Source organism: Danio rerio, chromosome 25 (genome assembly GCF_052040795.2).
Source record: "Danio rerio strain M-AB ecotype USA chromosome 25, GRCz13ab, whole genome shotgun sequence".
In the NCBI taxonomy this organism is placed as follows: Eukaryota; Metazoa; Chordata; class Actinopteri; order Cypriniformes; family Danionidae; genus Danio; species Danio rerio.
Window position 1 is genome coordinate 1,640,520 of NC_141045.1, and position 17,355 is coordinate 1,657,874.

The 17,355-nt window shown below is 36.8% G+C and overlaps 1 protein-coding gene and 1 long non-coding RNA gene across 5 annotated transcripts in view; one reads left to right on the top strand and one right to left on the bottom strand.

The window, feature by feature from the left end:
- The window catches only part of znf609a (zinc finger protein 609a), a 187,439-nt gene extending 171,872 nt beyond the window's left edge, over positions 1-15,567 (bottom strand). For 3 of the 4 annotated variants that reach the window (XR_015525877.1, XR_015525878.1, XM_087311222.1), the window contains exon 1: positions 15,189-15,567. The gene's annotated coding sequence lies outside the window, so the exon portion shown is untranslated. 4 annotated transcript variants of the gene reach the window in all.
- Positions 2,673-10,060, top strand: LOC147837619 (uncharacterized). Its single transcript, XR_015526157.1, has 3 exons — positions 2,673-5,992; positions 6,202-7,460; positions 8,085-10,060. It is a non-coding gene; the product is annotated as an uncharacterized LOC147837619 (long non-coding RNA).
- Positions 15,568-17,355: the final 1,788 nt, after the last annotated feature.

A 17,355-nucleotide genomic window follows, 5' to 3' on the forward strand; every position in this document is an offset into this window, starting at 1 on the left:
CTACACCTGTCTATATAAGAGCGCAGGGTTGACAGTGCATGACAAAGCACAAACCAAGCATGAAGACAAAGGAATCGTCTGTAGACCTCCGAGGCAGGATTGTCTGGAGGCACAAGGCTGGGGAAGCTTACAGAAACATTTCTGCTGCTCTGAAAGTTCCAGTGAGCACAGCGGCCTCCATCATCCGTAAGTGGAAGATGTTTAACCACCAGGACTCTTCCTAGATGTGGCCGGCAATCTATGCGTGTGATTAGGGGAGAAGGGCCTTAGTCAGGGAGGTGATCAATAACCCGATGGTCACTCTGTCTGAGCTCCAGCGTCCTTCTGTGGACAGAGGAGAATCTTACAGAAGGACAACCATCTGTGCAGCAATCCACCAATCAGGCATCTGTATGGTAGAGTGGCCGGACGGAAGACACTCCCCGCCTGGAGTTTGGCATCTGAAGGACTCTCAGAGCATCATAAACTAAACTCTCTGCTCTGATCAGACTCAAACTGAACTGTTTGGAGTGAACGCCAGGCGTTACGTTTGGAGAAAAGCAGGCAGCGCTCATCAGCAGGCTAACAGCATTCCTACAGTGAAGCATGGTGGTGTTGGCATCATGTTGTGGGGATGTGTTTCAGCAGCAGGAACTGAAGACTAGTCAGGATAGAGGGAAAGATGAATGCAGCAATGTACAGAGACATCCTGAATGAAGACCTGCACAAGAGTGCTCTCGACCTCAGACTGGGGCGACGCTTCATCTTCCGGCAGGACAATGACCCAAAGCACACCGACAAAATATCAATGGAGTAGCACAACAACAACTCTGTGAATGTGCTTGAGTGGCCCAGCCAGAGCCCAGACCTAAATCCTATTGAACATCTCTGGAGAGATCTGAAAATGGCTGTACACTGTCACTTCCCATCCAAGCTGGTAGAGCTTGAGAAGTCCTGCAAAGAGGAACGAGCAGAAATTCCCAAAGACAGCTGTGGCAAGCTTGTGTCATCATATTCAAAAAGACTTGAGTCTGCCAAAGGTGCATCAACAAAGTATTGAGCAAAGCCTGTGAATACTGATGTACATGTGATCTTACAGCTTTTTTATTTTGAATACATGTATTCACATTGGCATTATGGGAGATTGTGTGTAGAATGTTGAGGAAATAAATGAATTTAACCCTTTTTAGAATAAGGCTGTAGCATAAATGTGGAAAAAGTGAAGCGAAGACTTTCCGGATGCACTGAATTTTAGCGCTGCTCTGTTCACTATGTTAAATGCTTGACTCTGATTGGTTTTTGAGCATTCTAATGTGTGCCAATATTGAATTTGTTCACACATTAGCATGTTTCTCAGCATTGGAACTCGTCATAGTTGGTAAACTCAGAGCGCAGTAAATGGGAGAGGACAAGAAATCATGTTATTAAAGTCCTATTTGCTGAAATAGTGAGAGAAAAACTACAGGATGGTGTTATCAAGACTTTTAGAAAGAGAAAAACAACAGTGCGAGACTGATAACGGCAGCCAGAAGAGAGAATAACATCAGATTTACTGTCCTGCCCTCATACACACTGCATTACACACACTTGTTCATTTGTTTTTTTTGTAATTTGATGCAGAGATGATGTAATACATATATAAATACATATAAATATACACACTTTAAAAAAACAATAATAATAATCATTGAAATATTAAAAACATTCATGGGTTTATGATTCTGATGACCGTTAAAGCGTTGTGACAGTCTTATGAAGCGTGTCCAATGTCAGATTAACAATCACATTAAACTGTAGATCAAGCCACTTTCCTGATGTTTGCACGTCCTCCTGTTCTTCGACTCAAACTGCACACTTCACAGTGTTTACAGGCAGATTTAACACATTAACAGCAGCACATCTGCCTGCAACTCAATATCAGCAACTGACGGAGGTACGATGAAAACAAACACGCAAATTAGCACCATCTGCAAACGACAAGGAGCTCCGCTCGAAGACGAAACATTTCAGAGGACAAATTAAACACTTGTCAAGTGCCAAATGAGAATATAATTAGCTTTGGCCAATGCAGATATCGTGGAGAGAAGATTTCAGCGAAGATAATGTTTGGGTTGTTTCGTGTGTTGAAATTGATTTAATATTTTCTAAAAAAATGTGCAGCATAGTGTTGATATCATTCAAAAATATTACACGAGCCTAATATAAGAGATATGAGTGTTGTTTTGAAAAATAACAGCAAATAGGATTCATTTTCCCAGACAATTAGGCGTCAGTTTTTTGTTCACACCATTGAGAGGAAAGAAAAATAAATGAATAAATAAATAAAATAAACGCTCCGAATTTATAGCAGCATCTGTTTTGAACTATTTATTTGAATCAGTCGTTAAATAATCCATTAGGAATAGCTAATTTTTACAAATTTAATCATCAAGCATTTTTTAAAAGTGTTAAGTTAACTTAATTGATTTATGTCGGGACAACATGAATTCATTGTGGAACCCTGCATTTTTTACAGTGTATGAAAAATGTAGTGAGCCTTTTCTGTCTTAAAATGAGTAAAACTTATACTTTGAATAAAGACGTTTCCATAAATAATAAGTAAATTCACAGTATACCAAATATTGAAAACACTTTGAGTCTTTGACTTCGTTTCACATAAAAAAAAAATCTAATTACATCAGAATAATCCTTAGTTACTTTATTAATCCTAAAAACTAAAAGTCTTCCAATAGTATCCAACACATAAAAACAAAAAACACACATACTCTGCATATTTAACCCATGTGTACTGTTTTAACTGTTCCCAGCAGGAAAAACCAGTAACAATCAAGAATGCATGATTATATGCTGTCATAGCTTTTGAAATCAATAAATGGGAATATAACGGAAGTCAATGCGGCAAAAACAGCCACCAAAATAACCAAAGGCGAGTCAATATGCCCAGAGTGTATTGTTGTTTTTTTTCAAAGTATTTTCCCCAAAATATGTGTCATAATAAGATTTATAACCAAAATTAATTGCATCTGTCTCAACACAAAGAAAGCTATGTTTAAATAAAGACTCGGAATTGTGGATGAAAACATCCACAACAGCACACAAGGGTTAATATTTATAAACTACACATTTAGATAAGCTAAAATACCCAAATAATGTGATTATAATAGAAGTCAATGGGGCCAAAACATCCACAAACATAACCAAAGGGTAGTCAATTTGCCCAGAATGTATTGTTAAAGTTAATATTTTCCAAAGTATTTCCGAAAATATGTGTTGAAATTAGTTTAATCACCCAAAATCATCCTGTTTGCTAAAACACAGAAAAAGTTATGGCCAAATTAAGACTCAAAATCACTCCAGAGTAAATGAAAATGACCCAAGCACACAAGGGTCAAAAACTGCATGCGGAAGTTAGCTAAAATCTGCAAATAATGTGATTATAATGGAGCAAAAACAGCCACAAACATGATGAAAGAGGTAGTTAATTTTCCCTGAGTGTATTGTTGAATGTTTGAACATTTTAAAAAGTATTTCCCCAAAATATGCATCAAAAGAAGATATTTTTGTAATATTTAAAAATGACATTCTTAAAAATGACATGATTTAAACGAGCTAAAATCCACAAATAATGTGATTATAATGGAGGTTAATGGGGCAAAAACAGCCCCCAACATACTCAAAGGTAGTCAAATTCCCCAAAGTGAATTGTTGAAGCATTTTCCCAAAATATGTGTCAAAATAAGATTCATCACCACAAATCTTTGCATTTGCTAAAACAAAAAGAAAAAGGTCTCCAAATTAGGACTCAAAATTGTGAATGAAAACATCCCCAACAGCACACAAGGGTTAAATATTTAAAAACTACATATTCAAAACAGCTAAAATCCACAAATAATGTGATTATAATGCAAGTCAATGAGACAAAAACAGCCCCCAACACAACAAAAGGCGAGTCAATTTGCAGGGGAGTGTATTGGTGAATTTTTGATCATTTTCAAAGCATTGTTCCCCAAAATATGTGTGGAAATCAGATTTATCACCAAAAATCATTCATTAATAAAGACTTAAAATGGGCAAATTGGGACTTAAAATTATCCCAAATAATGTGAATATAAATGGAAGTCAATGGGGCAAAAACATCCACGAACATAACCAAAGGGGAGAGTGCCCAGAGTGATTTATCGAATTTCTGACAATTTTCAAAGCATTTTCCCAAAATATGTCTGAAATAATATTTAAATCACCAAAATTAAGACTCAAAATTGTAGGAAAACATTCCAACAGCACACAAGGGTTAAATATTTAAAAACTACACATTTAAATAAGCTAAAATCCCCAAATAATGTCATTATTATATTGAAAGTCAATGGGGCAAAAACAGCCCCCAACATAACCAAAGAGTAGTTAATCTGCCCAAAGTCTATTGCTGAATTGTTTAACATTTTCAAAAGATTTTCCCAAAATATGTGACAAAATAAGATTCATCACCAAAAATATGACTTAAAATGGCCAAATTAAGACTTAAAATCACCCCAGAGTGTACAAAAACATCCCCAACAGCACACAAGGGTTAAAAACTACACATTAAAATGAGCTAAAATCCCCAACAACCCGCTGGAAATGAAAATGAAAACAAAAGCAGCAGCAAAAAAGCGGCCTCCAGCAGCGAGTTGGCCATAACTCACGGCAGTTCAGGACAGTTACACGACTTTATGAGCGGTGTAAAATCCTGTACGGGAGTGTATGTAAGGACTCGTCATTCAACACGCTCTGAATCCACTGAGTAAAGCGTTCGTCTTTCACTGTGCTAGAATCCACTTGGGTTTCGGCCAAATGGCAGCATGATAACAAAATGTCAGAGCGGGTAGAGAGAGTGACTTAGCAGACGTTATCCTAAGCTCACCTCGCCGAACGATAGGCAGGAATAGAAATCCCCAGCAAGACATTTATCTCCTGGAGGCTTTGTTGTGGATCAAGAGAGCAAACAGCACCTGTTGCCAAAAAGGCTTCGGATGGATACTGAGCATGAATCAAACTGGACGGAGAGCAGGTTATGCATCAAAAACGCAGGACAGTCAATCACTGCAGGCTTTTATACCAAAATCAATTACAAAAATTAGGTTAAATCACTGCCAAACATGGCCTCAAGAGATGTAGAGAGTCGGTGAAGGACATCAATGTTCAAATCATTTTTCAGTGCGGATTATTCTCTAATTTATATAAAGAAAACCTCTCACCAATTTCAGCAGATAGTGTAAAAAATATCTGCAAATGTATTTTCCCTATTTATTTACGCTTTTCAATTGCAATATGGGAGCTTGATCTTTCTTCCAACAACATTTAACATTGAAAAGTCTAAAAAAGTTATTTTTTGGACAATTTTAATAGTTTAAACTGATATATTGTGTGGGTTGGTGTTGTATATTATGATATATACACATTATATTATTTCAAACTACTAAGGTGTCAATAAAAGTCACTGTTAAACGGTAGAGTTGAATTTTAACACTGAAAGTGGACAAAGCAGCAATCAACAACCCATTAAGCAACTCGCAACTTCAAATAAACGAAAAACGGACAAATAATGGAAATTGTTAGTAAACAAATTTGTTTGTCAACGCAATCTCAGGCAATTCGTAACTTTTTGATTTAGTGGCTAATTCGCAGGAATTCGTACGATCTAATTCGTACAATTTAGTACGATTTGCTCATTACCCAATGACGCCTGGGGTTAGGGGTGGGTGCCACGTCTCCTTTTTAAAAGGTACATTTTTGTACAACTGAACTCGTACAAATTAGCCACTGAACTGACAAAAAGTAAACTACTTACTTTTCCTCGTGAGATCGGGCTGATTTTTGCAGTGTAGAAATATGCGATCAATATTTTCTACAACAACGAGAGTCTAAACTCATAGCTATATTTCTATTCAAAGATGCGACTTCGACTTAAAACTAGAATAAATATAATAAATCAATGTCGTCTCATCTAGGACTGGGCCGATAAACAATATTAATCGTGATAGATTTTTTGTCAAAGGCAATGATAAGATCTGCATTTTTTTAAGTCTATAATGATCTAAGAGCCAATCACACAGCAGAAATGTGCAAGAATGGGGAATCTAGAACCTGTTGATATTAGAGATGTACCGAATATTCCACCAAAAATGTAGCGGCTGAAAATATATGTTAGGCTATTTATTGGACCTTTAATTTGTGTGGCTTCAGCCATTGTTGGGATTAGGGTTGATTCGATAGAATAATTGTCATGGTCTTCGCTCCCGTCGCAACCTGCTCGCGAAAAATACAGTTTATTCTCCGTTCATCTATGTAACGACTCATTGGTCTTTCAATCTATCAGGTAACGCATCACAGCGTCAGTACACCGCTTCAGCCTTTCGCTTTCACACTTTTGCTTTGTCATTTTAGTGTAAACCTCAGATGCTGTTGGTTGTGCACCTTTTTACCAAAAACGTTTGTTGACGCCATTATATTAACACAGATCACTCTGCCTATTCATGCCAGGGGCCCGGCAGAAAAAGTGACCGACAGGTGGTCATTTGTGTGCAACTTATTTTTATTTATGATCTGTTATGGGTAAAACAAAGACCATGGGGTCAAGTAGTTGAAACTGTAGGCTGCAAATAATTAATTCATTATGAATTCATTAATTATTCATAAATAATTTATTAATTTACGTTAGACATAGTATAATGCCAAATTGGTCGACCTCACCCAATACTAGTTGGGATAGTCTTTTAAATCTGGAAGCATTCACAACTTTATATATATTTTGTTTCTAAACGAATCCGACAATTCGAACAAACAATTCAGTGAATTACTCATTAAGACAGAGTAGTGGCACGTAATGTTCTTAAAGAGTCATATCCGAGCATCCATAACAGGAATAAACTGCACAAAATTAATAACTTGGACACAAAATAGAGATCATTTTTTTCAGTATTTCACATCTCGAAGTGATTTGTTTTACAAGCTAACACCAGTTCAATCTTATATTAAATTAAAATGGGGATTCTTGCCATTTCTCAGTAATTAATTTGTAAGAACTTCAAAGTAATTCAAAGTGAAACCTGTTAATATGCTATGCATTATTCTGAAAATGCTGCGTTCCACACAATTCCTTCATGGTGTCCAAACACAAATCTATTAAGATAACTCAATCATTTGTACACATTTAAGTTGACTAAAGATTGTCCCAAAAAAGCCACAAGTAGGGCTGGGCGATAATGCAATCTCGATAAAGTGTTGTCCAAATTGAAGAATGATGATATACATTTCGATATCAGAAGCTTCCATATTTTAAAGAGCATCACAATAACGACTGAAGCCACTAAAGTAAGAGGGTCCATTAAATAACCTATTTTCGATAGGCAATAATAATTGGCGGCCGAAATTTTGATAAATCTCTAATATCAACACACTTCAAGATTCCAGTCACTGCACAGTTCTGTTGATTGACTCTTAGGGTGCTTTCACACCTGCCTTATTTAGTTGGATTGAATCGCACTAGAGTTCGTTTCCCCTTTTGGTGCGGTTCGTTTGGGCAGGTAAGAATGCAGCAATCGTACTCGAGTGCGCACCAAAAGCAGACCAAATAAGCGTACCGAGACCTGCTTGAAGAGGTGGTCTCGGTACGCTTGCAAACGAACCCTGGAGCGGTTTGTTTGTGGTGAGAATATGATCCGAACTAAAACAGGTCCAACCGCAAAAAGTACTGCACGTTTTGGACTAGTTCAGTTGCCGTAGACCGATGCGCTGTGCATTATGGGATATGGAGGAATAATATTTATTGAAAGCGCTTTACCAACAGAGAGAGAGAGAGAGGGGAAAACATTACCTGATGGATCGTTGGTAATATTTACGCAAGATGACCATGTCGCAGTTAGGAAATATTTTCAACAACATCTGGCCAATGAGAGATGTGGATTTTGTCAGATGACTGCATTTTGGTTCGTTTCAACTGGTTCAGACCAAAGCCAGCAGTGTGGTGTGAAAACAACCCAAAGACGGCAGAAAATGCAACAATGTATCATTTATTACCCTAGGTCTGGACCAAATGAAGCGAACTACAGATGTGAACGCACCCTTAGATCAATCTAAAGTAAAGTCCAGAGCTAATTGTTTTTGACATAAATTTTATTGCGATTTGATATAATATCGGCTCAACCCTAGCCTTAAGCATTGCGTCGTTTCAACTCATTTCAAATAAGTAGTTTGAACAAGCAGCAAAAGCCATTGAGTGTAGGAACACAAAGACTAAACATTCAATGCAGGTCAAAGCAACAAAGAAAGCTTCTAGTACAAAATGAAAACTCTGTGTGAATCTTGAATAAAAAGCAGGGTACAACGCTCAGATTTCAGATGCTTTCAGCACACAAAGCCAGAAGCAATCCAGGGAAACTAGATAATACACCCTCCAGAGTCATACATTACAGAGTTTTGGGGAATTAACATGAGAAAGCACAGAATATAAATCAGAGCAGCAGCACACCGATCAATGCTTCAATGCACAATTCATAGCGAAACCCATAAAGCCTAAAAACATGCCGTACAGTCAGGTACTTTCCGAATGCATTCATTTCTGGAAGCCAGTTCTCATTTACAGAACTGCTTTTTGACAGCAGTGAGTGAAAGGAACAAAGCCTTCGATTGAATAGAAAGTGTCCTGCATAATTGCACTTTTTCCTGAGCAAAAACATAATGACTATAATAGATTTATCCCATGACTGACAGAAGACACCCATTAAAACGCCATTCAGCACAGCAATTTAAATAGCAAAATAAACGTAGTGCATTTATTACAAGAACCGTGACATGTTAAAAGACTCCATTATCACAACGCTGTGTCAAAACTCCTTTATTTTAATCACTCTGAATCACAACATTTGACATTACTTCACCAAGGTCACTTACATTTATGATTTACATTAAATGTCATTTAAATTTGAAAAATTGTTAATAAATAAAGGTTTCAATGAGCATTTCGTTTACATGAAATCACCTTTTTTAATTTACCGTATTTTCCGCACCTGATAGCCTTCAATTCTGTCGTGTGACTCTGTTGAGCTGCGACTCCATGCGCGTCCATCCTACTAATACTGTGAAAAACCAAGTGAAGCGAATGAATTCGGAGCTTGCTGTCAATCCGGGAATACCAACAATATTACTCTAACCGCTGGATATTGATATAAAAAGGGCGTTCAAAGTGAAGCTGCGAGCTTCGTGAGAGCAATGGACGACAGACGGTGAACACACTTTTACTCGCCCGGCGCTGCCTACCAGGACGAGTTACGCCACTATATGTGAATGGATTGCCGATGCCTGGGCTAAGGTATCTGCTTTAATGTCCCATTCACACGGGGCGTCAGCGTCAACGATTCCCATTCACTTTGAATGGGTGACGTCAGGCGTTGTGGATCCGTTGGCGCTGCTTCAGAGACTTGCTTAACTTTTCAAGCGGCGACGGAAGCGTCAGCCAATCAGATCACTGTATGCAAATACACCAGCTAGACAGTGATCTATTGCTGACTAATTTCATTGGCTAACGTTGCTATGACAATTATGTCAGCCCCAACTTCAGACACGTCCTCTGTCAAGCGTTGTGGCTGAAGCCCCGTGTGAATGGGGTGTACCTGTTGTCCGAGCTTTCTCGAAAGCCGGCATTATTGCTGAACGGCCACCCGGCATCGAGTCTGATTCCGAAAATGGCAGGAGAGAACACGGCATGTTTGATGGTAAAAATGCCTAGCTGTTCAATTCAGACACAGAATATGAGGACTTTGATGGATTCGTGGAAGAAGACTGATTTAAAAATAATGTGAGTGTATTGTTAATTAGTACAATAACGTTCAACTAAACTACAGTAACCGTTTTGCTTTCATTATCTTGTTTTGTAGACTGTATGTTTTAGTGTGCGCCTTATATGGTGCGCCTCAAGTATGGGTTAAGTAGAGAAATAGACCCCGTAATTAAGACTGCGTCTTATAATCCGGCGTGCCATATAGTGCGGAAAATGCGGTAATCTGATTCCGTTTTGACCCCAAAATGGGATATTTCGTCTTTGACCAATATGTGAAGCTGCTTTGACACAATCTACATTGTAAAAGCGCTATACAAATAAAGCTGAATTGAATTGAATGTGCAAACATCAGATTTTCAGCACATGATTTAATTATAATTAGGGCTGAGCGATATAGCAAAAATGCAAACGCAATTAATTATTTTCCATATTGAGCGATAACGATATATATATAGCGATATCAGTTGTTAATGCTTCTAGATTTTAAAGAGTACCCCAACAATGACTGAAGCCACAAAAATTAAAGGGTCTATTAAATAGCATAACAAATTTTCAGCCGATAAAGTTTTGGTGGCCGAAAATTCGGTGCATCTCTAATATCAACACACTTCTAGATTCCCATTATTGCACATTTCTGCGGAGTGATTTGCTCTTAGACGATTATACTGTCAACATAATCACAATTCAACATAATATCGTTTATCAGCCAAGCCCTAATTATTAAATATTAAAGTTTGTGCTAATAAAGTGGCATAGTTTTAATGTTTTGCCATGGAACATCCACAATAAAATAATTGAGTTTGTTATGTCAATAATAATAAAATAAAAACAGACTCAAATAGCACTGAATAACAGTCTTGTAACTCACAGTATGTCTGTCTCAGGGGTCTTACACCTTTTCCAACTTCAAATTTCAGCACTTTTCAAGCACTAAAGGTGCATTTTAATGCTTTCCCAGCACTTAACCACCACGGTAAATTATGTTGATTAATGCTGTTTGTACTTTTTCACATTTAAATCCATTGTGCAATTTAATAAAAACAATGCTGAATACTTTGGAACATGGATTTATAGGGCTAGTTCACCCAAAAATGGTACAAATAATAACAATAATAATTTTAAAAAGTTCAGTTATTGGATATCTTTTTAAGTTTTGCTCTCTTTCTTACAAAGACCGTTGTTGCTATAAGATGACGTTTGCAAATAATAAGTTACATGTCAACTGTTATAAACGATTTCTAAGTGCTGTGTTGGGTGTTTTTAGGTAAAAAAGTCTGCGTGAATTTCTCCTAAATATGTATATTCGGTGAACATTTTGCAATGGAAACTGGTCGCACACCAACAATTTTATGCACAGATGCTCCCAAATATATTTTGAGCTTGCATAGATAAGAGTTTGGGCGCATATGCAGCTAAAACAGTCGCAATTTCGAGCCCTGCAATTTCCAATTCAAGCACTTTTCCAAAATCCAAGCACTTTTTTTTACCTTGAGAACACCATATTAAAAATTAAGCATTTTCCAGGATTTCCAGCACCCGTGCGAGCCTTAAACCTGACTCTATTCACAAGCAGCTGCTATTTTACTCAGCACAGAACAAAAAAAAAGTGTGTTTTGTTGGAGTAAATGATGAGTTGTCTTTGGGTGAACAGGAAACGCACACAGGCGGATCGAAAACTGGAGTTTGGTTGAACGCGGGTCATTTATCAGGGAAACAACAGCAACTTGATTTGTTTTCGTGTCAGTTTGTCTTCCTACCGCAGTAATTATTGTGTCCTGTTTAGTTTGCTGAAGGACAGAATCATCCCTCGAGTGTCTTTCCTCATTCCTGCCCTTAAACCGCACAAGTTCTCTCGAAATCATGGTGGAAGAAGCAGCCGTCTTCCTCAGCAACATCAAGCAGCGTTGCCATTTGCTCCAGTAATGACCAGAGCGGCACACACACACACACCAAAGCCATGAAAATGTACACTTTTCATTAATAATTCAGCGTCTGCCAGCACTCTTGGCGTGGATGGAGTGGTCTGAGGTGCTTTTCCGCAAGTTTAAAGACTTTGAGTCATTACGACTAATGTAACATCATCAAGTTCAGTTCATGCAAATGACGTTTGGCAGCGTCGCTTTCTAATGATTCCAAAACAAAAGTTTCTGCCAGAATATAATAGTGCACTGCCAAAGACGGTCTGATGATCTGCTGCAGAACTCTAAATCATCATGAAGTCCGCGTGAAGCAGAAGTTGCTGAGACTTTTATTTCAGTACGTTGATGTACTTCCAGCTGAGGTGGAATATTAAGTTGGGGCCGGGGCTTTCTATTTGCGCATCATTCCCTCATAGTAAACTAAATGGAAATAGTATAGGTCAGCACAATATATGGTTTCAGCATTGCCCATATGCAATAGTCACATCACAAAGATATGCAATGTTAAGTCTTGATTATAGCCGACCAGAAGCTACATAACTGCATTTAATCACTGTATTTATATGAAATTTATAGAATTTATGCAATAAAATAGTATTTTTTGTCTTGTTTCCAGTCTAAATATCTACATTTCGAAGGGAAAGCAAGATTATTTTGCTAGGGCAGATATTTGGACTAGAAATTAGGGTTGTCACGAAACTGCAATTCGATGGCAATCGATACTGAAATTTTAAAAACGTCCATTTCCCGCTACCATTTGAGCGCGTTCTTAAACAGCTGATTGGCTATTCTGTTCAAACGATCAACAGTAATGACTGTGATCGGACGTGAAGGACATCAGTTCACCGAACTCGCCGCTGTTTACTGAGTGTAACCACAGATGCAGGAACATTGGAGCATTTTAAAGTCACGTTGATCAGCTGGTTTGTCTATAAGCTGACATATGAGCGATCCGCTGATGAATCATGGTTTGCATTTTTCAGTTTGGCTTTTCATTTTAATATTGGCAGTCGTGACACGGAAGAGGAGTCGATATTAAATGTTAAACCGGCAAAATTAGCCGTTTTTTGATTTTCGTTTTAAAAATCAAAAACAAAAAACGCATTGAAGTTCAATTTTCATTTTTTAACTTTAAAACTAAAATAAAATTAAAAAAACGACTCGTTCTTTGTTTTTCAATATCTGTTTCGAAAATGAATATCGGATGACCAAAAGATACACTGACCTTAACCAAGGTATCTCCCGCCCAATCCATATGCGTTTGCAAACAAAAAAAAGGAAAATGCTTGTAAAGAGCGTGATGCGCACAGAAATCCACGCATTCTCAATTAAGTTCTCTTTAACCTAATTCTGCCTAAATTGTAGAAAAATCTTTAAGATGACAGGACTTAATCAAGCCTTTTTCATCTAGAGAATTACAGTTATTAATAGCTCAGTCCTTATTAATGATCAGTTTATAAAATACATCTACAGATCTGCTGAAGAATAAGACGAATGTGCAATAACTCTAATATTTTTAGCTTAACATCGCGTGCGTCAAAGATGTAGTCATTGATGTAAGCCTGCTAACTGATCAAATGACAGAAAAAGTAAACTTAATTTATACATATAATTAAATAATAATAATAGTTAAAAGCCTGGGTGCTGGTCCACAGAGGGCTCTTATTTTGAGGGCTACGTCACGAGCTCAGATTTGGTTGACCAATCAAAGGATAGTTGGCGTTTTAGCACCGCCTACATGTGTATAATGAATTTTGAAGTTATCCATTTTCCTATCCTAAATTTAAAAAAACGAAAGTCCAGCCAAAATCTCGTTTTTTTTTTTCGTTTCTTGTGAGCAAATGAAAAACGGTCGTTTTCTTAATTTTCCTTTAGTTGTTTGAAAACAAATATGGATTGAACGGAAGATACCCTGATTGACCTAACATGCACCCCTGTAGTCTTGCGTTGTTATATTTCTCTACTGTTTTTAATCTGTACCTCTATCAATAAGATTTATTTAATAACGTTTGTTAAGATACACCACTATTATTAACTAAAAAAAAAAGCATTTAACCTTCGATAAAAGACATTATAGCACTTTTGAACTGTAACTGTGGTCCCCTGGTTTATGCAATAGTGTTATGTGGATTTAGCATCACTGGGTTTAAATCTCAGCAAATGCAAGATCTCTCATATGCCAATGCAACATAAATCTTAAATACAATGTTGGATGTTTTATGTGAAAGCGTGCCAAATATGCATTACTATCATTGAATTCAGAGAACCTGGGATGAAGTCTAAGATGCATGTGATACATTTATGATGATTTAAGACATTTTTGGAGCCTGAAATATTCAATTTCTGTTAAATTATAGAGTTTTACAAGTAACTAATGGGAGAATTACCTTACAGCGAATGACGAACAGTAAATGTCAAACCCAAACCACACTGACAGCATTGATAATTTCTCAATCTCTTTGGCTTTTCAGTGAAGTGGATAGCAAGAGAAGTGCATATGAACGCCAATTGAGCTGTATATTGAGCTTGATAAACAATCTGATTGCCAACATTCAATCAAATGAAACCCCTTTTAAATCAATAGTGGTAGAAGTTTACTATGAAGTTGACATTAGCATGGTAAAATGATGGTATTACAATTGACATGTTATTAAAATTTCTCTAGCACAATATTGATACTGTACACCAATGTATTCCCAAAAATACCATGGTACTCTCGTACTACATGTCCTAAATCATAGTAATAGTCTGGTGTATTGTTTTAATTATTGTTCTGTCATACTTGAGTGCCATAATAAACGAATATAGACATTATAAAGCAACTCTAAAGAAATTAATCAAGGTGTTTTTTCTAATATTGTTTTGTGAGATGTGTATGAATATTGTCTTTCTGTTCAACACACACACACACACACACACGTTGTTTAGCCGCTTTAGCTTTTGTAAGCACGAGTTCACAACACACACACACACGACCAGCAGATCAAACCGTCACATAAATCAAGCCAAACAGATCAATCACAATCCTCTCGTCAATAAAAACACAAATGTCACCTCTGTCGCTGTCAAAGACGATTATTATCCCGCTCGGAAACACTCGAGCTGCGCTAGCAGAGCTAACGGCGGATATGACAAAGAGCGTTAGCATTAGCATCCAGACTGAGGTGCAAAACACACTCACCTAATACAACACAGACAATCGTAAATGTTTAAGACACCTCAAATATTGACAACAGATTCAAAGCAAACCGCGTTAAAAAGCGAAACACACAGAACATGTACACGTTAGCACTCATTTCAATAAACACAAGTGACACAAATCACAGTCTTGAGGCGCTATAATGACATCTCAGGCATGCAAACACGAAATAAAGCCATGAGGTCAACGCAGTGCAAATCCTATTGGCTAAAAGCACAAAACAATAATTGAAATGAGCATTCCTGCGCAAAACACGAGATATAAAATGCAAACTTACCCCCCGGAGGATCCAGCCCGATCTACAAGCATCCCATAGATCCAAAAGACACTAAAACAACCCTCCAAGGAAATGTGCTGGGTTTACACACACATCCACACACACGCAGACCCATGCACACACACATTCACACACACTGGAGATCCACAGCCAGGCCGGTTGCATGAGAACAGTTCAGATCTACTCCATATCCAGCGACAAAAGCGGCTGGGAAAACCACATTTCGCCTCGGGTTTCGATCCGGGGTGTTGAAATACAGCTAGTCCTTGATTTTCAGACTGATAGATTCCCAGAAAGCGACGTTTTTAGGTCCAAACACACGCAGAAAAGCGAGCTGCAGGGGAAAAGTGCTTTGCTTTGCCTCCACTAGAGCTCTAATGGCTCTTTACGCCTGTTTGCAGCTCTCGCGGCGAGACATTAGCTGCGTCCCAAATGGCACACTATACACTATGCACTCATGCACTATGTACTTATGCACTTACACACTCAACAGGGTAGTATATGTATGTAGTGTCGTCCCAAATGGCACACTAATGTTTTTTTACTAAGCGGAAATTCAAACCGTTTCCCAGATGACGTTTGACGGTTGCCAAATCATTGAAGTAAACGGCCGAATTATCAAATAATACCTGCCGTGAGTATTGCCGCAATCACCATCGGGAGGCGCTATAATCACTCTCGTAAAAGAATTTTGCTTTCACCATCCAAATTAAATAAAGTTATTCAACATGTGCGTCCGATAGCTCCGCCTCTTCCGCTACGTAAGCAAACCTGCGGTCGTTGAGTGCGTGAAGTGTCCATCATTCCACACTTCATTTTAGCGGCTGAATGAGTGCATCATCCGGGTAATTAAAGTGCACTTATTATTTTTAGAGTTTTCAGTGTGAACGCACTACTTACACTATTTATACTACAAAATGGCATAGAATAGTGCATAAGTATGCGATTTGGGACGCAGCTATTGAACCAACGCAACTCAACATGAGCGCATGCGCAGTCCGGACACAAGGATCCAGATGGAGCGGAGTTTCTGGAGGAAAACACGGAGGTGGAGTTCTGCGGTCTAGATTGGGACACGCGGGTGGGAGTTTGTTTGAGTCTAGGATTATTTATTAAATCACATACAAATACTTCAGAACTTTAAAAACGTGTTACATTTATTTTGAAACATTTATTTATTTATAAAAATGATTAAAACTGTAGTTCATTAAAATAAAATTAATAAATTCACCAAAAAAATGTTTTATGGTGTTAAATCTATTATACAAAATTAAACTATAGTTATGTTAAACGAATATTAATGAATATTCACACAAAATACTTCAGAAAATACAAGGTCTTTCTTGAATTTATTTTAAACATTGATTAAAACTGTTGTTAAATTAAAATAAATTCATCAATTCACAACATATTAAATAAAAATAAAACAATAGTTAAATTAAAAGTATTGATCAAATCACACTAAAATACTACAGAAAATAAAAAGATGTTGAATTTACTTTAAAACATTTATTTATAAAAATAATTTAAAATGTAGTTAAATGAAATTAAACTATTCATCAATTCATACAAATGCAAAAAAATGTATTAAATTAATTTAAAAATATTTATATTTTATACAAAATTCAACTAGTTAAATTAAAAATATTCATCAAATCACTAAAATACTTCAGAAAAATACAAAAACTAAAAAAATACCAAATATGTAACTATTTTAAATAATACTCATCAAATTACAAAAAAGGTACAGAAAATAACATTTATTTTACATTATTTATTTATTATTTTTATTACAATAGCTAATAAAATAAAACAAAGAATAACGTATTATTTAACCGATCCAACACACACAAACACACACACACACACACACACACACACACACACACACACACACACACACACAAACAAACAAACAAACAAACACAACCTCATGCAACAATAATGAAGCTGGTGAGTTTCAATTGGTTTATTTCTTTATTAACAAAATAGCTTAAAACTATTTCAATAAAAAAAATATATATATTTTAATAAAAAAACTGATTTAAAAAATCTGTATTTATGTAAAATACAAAACACCAAATAAAACTATATAGTAAATTGCATTTATAATGGCATGATAATTTGAACACTTATGCTACTCTGTTTTTCCTCATCCCAAGGTTTC